The 4537-nt window shown below is 38.7% G+C and overlaps 1 protein-coding gene across 1 annotated transcript in view; it reads right to left on the bottom strand.

Moving 5' to 3' along the window:
- The window catches only part of BBS9 (Bardet-Biedl syndrome 9), a 396362-nt gene that overhangs the window by 45199 nt on the left and 346626 nt on the right, over positions 1 to 4537 (bottom strand). The window lies entirely within an intron of this gene.

The raw sequence follows: 4537 nt of genomic DNA, 5'->3' as shown, positions 1-4537 counted from the left end.
CTGCTGGGGCTGCACAGCATCAGAGGCAGAGCGCCTTTCCCATTTTAGGCCAGGTGTATTGGCCAGAATTAAAAATGACGAAGCCGCAGGAATGGGCCGAATTGCTGGGTCTGCCCCATCTATCTGTGATATTCTCGCTATTCAAGCATGTGAAATTTTTAAATGCAAATAATATGATGTCGAGTCAGTCTTAATGACAGCCTCAGTAAATCACTGATGGATGAATTACTTTTGGGCACTTAAAATATTTTATCCAGGCACCCTAAAATCTAAAAGAAAATGAAAAACACTAAATACAACTTTAATAGTATTCATGAATTTACACGGAAAGCGAAGAAAAAAACTTTTGTTACAAACTGAATTAGAGAGATAGTAAATGCTGAGAGTAAAAGTTGAAGGGAAAAAAATAGGAATTATGTTTATTACGATTTTGAGGGAAACCAGTAAAACCTTACTGTTGCAGATAGAACCACTAAGGTAGCACAAGTGGAAGGGAAGACAATTAGAAAAAAATTATCACTAGTTTCTGGTGACTCTGTAGAAATCCCTTCATGCCAGCAACTGCTGAAATAAATACCAATTTTTTCATCCTCGTATTTGAAGATAAAACAGCCCAAATGTCAACTGTATGTGAGAAAAGTTATTTTTGATATAACACAACGCTCAGAAATAATATGTTCCTGAGGGATGCTCTGCCGTGTTGAGATACTATTCTTTTGGCCAACTGAAGCAATTTTTAAGGATACCAAAAATTGCACAATTGGGGTTTGCACTGTAATATTTCATATGAGAATAGTCCAAAGAAAAGATAGATCGATTTAGAGCTGAGCGAGGGTAAAAATGAGCATTTTACAGATTTGTCCATATGACATGATTAAAGAAATAAAAATAGTGATGTTCTTTAAAAGGTATTTAATTTATCTCCCTGCTTTCAGGCAGGGTTTTTCCCAAATTATCTTTAGACTGCTGAGTGTCTACATTCGTTTAAACATCTGCAGGCAAGGAAATTCCTAAAACTCCCCTGGTATTCTCTTCCTGTATTAACAACCCTACTTCCAAGAAGCAGGGCTTTGGTCATCGCATTGTAATTAGTTACCAGCCAGCTTGTCTCTCAACAAGTATTTGCTCAGTACACACAGGGAGAATGTTTTTCTATTAGGTCTTTGATGGCAGACCTTCCTTCTAATTGCTTCTCCTGTCAAATACAACTCGAATCCTGGATTCAAATACTCTTCCACTAACCTTCCATTCATCCCATTATGGACTCCCTATTATAATGGATAAGAATGAGCATCCTATTAATAACTGAACGCTTTCTTTACTCACACGATATAGTTTGAGTTTTCAAAGAGTATGTTATTTCGAAGCAAGGAGGTGTTATCTCAGTATTTCAAGCTAGGAAACATTGACTTCGAAAGAGTAAGTAGCTGCACAATTGCTACGTGGCTGAGCCTGTCCTTCCCACAGTGGCTACTGCAAATCAACTTTAATTTACCACCTCACCATTCACCCTTTCTTGGTCTCTCATAGATCATTATAAAATGTCAAAGTTCATGTGGCTGGACTTCATTAAACTTTCCTTTTTTTAAAATCTTCATATATTCCTAACTTATATCTAGGTTCTCAAATTTTTTCTCTTCTCAAATATCAAATCTATTCGGTTTACCTATATTCCAGATTCTTTCTCTGCCTCCTCAAAGCTTCCCATTTAACCTGAATGTTGGAATTTATCAGTCTCATCTTGTCACCACCACCCCCTGATCTTTAAACATCTCTTTTTAAAGAGAAGAAAAAGAAAAGAAATACAAACCCTGAGCCTATTTCTACTTCTACTTCTTCTACTTCCTGTATTATTCCTTCTGCTTCCAGAAGGGTCTATCCTTGACCTTCTTCTATCCTTGAGAGTGCTGACACCACCTCTTCTGGATATTCTCTCCTCCCTGTAGAATCCACGTCTTGTCCCAATTCGTGGCTCTGCAGCTACGTCCCAAATCCAGTGTTCCCTCCTCCCTAAGCCTTCGCTCGCTCGGAGGTTTCACCACTGCAAAATGATGACCTCTACCTTGGGGATATCGAAAGCTTCTTTTCCAGCTTCGATCTTTCCCTTGAGCTAAAATTCCTCAGGGGATGCTTTGTGGAGCATCATCTGAACCAGGTCTTCAGAACTTAATGGTCATTTTTAGCACCAGCTGAAGATTGCCTTTCTAAGACTAACTTTTATCTAAATGCACAGAAGCTTGCAAAGCACGAGTTATTTGGAAAATATCGAGTAATTCGTTATCAGCAAAGGATCGTAAGGAAGAAAGAGCAGGACATAACTGGAAGGATAACGCGGGTCTACTTAGTAAAGAACACTGCCTTTAAGGCTTAGGACTTTTGATTTAATGTGGTAGGTAACAGGGAGCTGTAGAATCTTTTCAATCAGGGAAGTAACACACCCAGATCTCTCTTTTTTTTTAAAGAAACTCCTACTCATGGAAAAGGATAAATTCATTGCAGATGTACACAAATTTGACTACAAGAATATTCAGTAAATAATTATTTATCATACTAAAATCAGAAATAGTTTGCATATTTGCCAAAAGGGGGCTGGGAAAGTATGTAGCTATTAAAATAATATATAATATTTAATAATGTGATAATGATATAATTAAAGTTTTTAAAGTGGGTTATACATTCAATTTCCCATTGTAATCAAGAGCTGTTTTGGTGTTTGCAGCACAAAAGTTCCCTAAAATCCTGGCAGGTCTTACTAGAATTTATATTGTAAGCAGCTCACTAGCTCCATCTTGTATTTCTCAAGCCCATTTGGGCATCACAAGGCAATACAATCCTAGGGACAAGCTGTGACCTTGGACTGACGGAGTTTGCCTCCCGGCTCTGTTATTCTCGGCTAGGGGCAGGTGGTCTACGACATGACACTACACCAAGATGCTCAGAACCAGGGCAGGCTCAATAAATGTTACGTATAACATTATAAAAATAAGTAAAGTGGGTTATAAAGCAGTAGGTACAGAATGATCCAATTTAATAAAACAAAGGTACATATGAGCAAAGAAAAGGGGTTGGAAGGATTTGTATACGCATACCTAAATTTATATGTAGTAGTGTTTGCAACTATTTCAAGATGGTTAGATTATTACTGATTTTTGATTTTCTTCTTTTTCTCATCTGAATTTTCTAAATTTCTACAAAGAACCCATTTTATCTGTGTACTAAAAGATATGGGTCATTTCTAACAACTGATTGCAACATAATCCACATATCCTGTAATTCGCACTTTTAAAAATATATATTCAATGCTTTTTAATAAATTCAGAGTTGTGCAACCATCACTACAATCTAACTTTAGAACATTTGTCTCACCCAAAAGAAAACCCCATACCCATCAGCTATCACTACCCATTCCGCTTCCCCACCCCACTCCTAGCCCGAGGCAAACACTCATACACTCTGTCCCTACGAATCTGCCTATTTTGGACATTCTGTATGGATAGAATCATATAATATATCGTCTTTTGGACTGGCTTCTTTCACTTAGCATGTTTTCAAGGTTCATCCGTGTTGTAGTTCTTTGGATTGCTAAAGAATAGTCCACTGTATGGATATACCACATTTATCCATTCATCAGTTGATGAATATTTGAATTGCTTCTACGTTTTGGTTATAATTCTGCTATACACATTCATAAGTTGTTTGTTTTCTATGGAAGTATTAAAATAAAGGAAGAATCTTAATACAAGGAGACTATTGGGAGGTCATTTTAATAGTTTAAATAAAAACTAAGGGCGTTGAGCATGGTGATAGCAGTGTGGATAGTGAGAGAGATCTACCTGGGAGGTGCCATCATCAGGTCTTGGGGACTAAGTGAACATGGTGAGTAAAGGAAACAGTCAAGGTTGCCCTGAGGCCCCTGGCCCAGGCACTGGATAATACCATGCAGAGATCAGACACACGGAAGATGAATTCCACTCAGCCATGTGGAATCAGAGAGGCCTGTGGGGTACTAAGGGAGACATGTGATGCCTGGAAGAGAGGCCAGATACAAAAATACAAACTTAGAAGGACACGGAATTCAGGTGGTAGTTGGATGAGGTTGTCTAGGAAAGCATGAAGAACACCAATAGTCAAAAGACAGGAATGGGAACGAGAAGCCACAAACCCAACTGGAAAAGACAGACCTGAGGGGCAAAAACAATTTCCAATGGTAAACAAGAAGGCGAGGAATGAGGAGGTTCTAAAAAGGAAATGGTCTTGTCGTTAAACTCTGCAGAATAGCCCAGTGGGTTGTAGGCAAAGTGTTCACCGGACTTAGCAATTCTGAAGTCACTCATGAAAAGGTGAAAAAACTACTCAGAGTGTAATAACGTGCATGATTCGACCAACTTTTGGAGAGGAGACACAGGGGCGGGAAGGAGGCAGGATCCATAGCCTGGCTGCATGCATTTATGCCGAGTGCTAGGAAGGACCTGAGTTCGCTTATCAGAACTGGAATACAAACAAGCCCCATAAAAATGTGGTCATTGCCCTGGAATAA

Source organism: Pteropus vampyrus, unplaced genomic scaffold (assembly GCF_000151845.1).
Source record: "Pteropus vampyrus isolate Shadow unplaced genomic scaffold, Pvam_2.0 Scaffold75, whole genome shotgun sequence".
NCBI classification, from domain to species: Eukaryota; Metazoa; Chordata; class Mammalia; order Chiroptera; family Pteropodidae; genus Pteropus; species Pteropus vampyrus.
The sequence above is the reverse complement of the archived record's forward strand: the minus strand, read 5'-3'. Positions and strand labels throughout refer to the sequence as shown.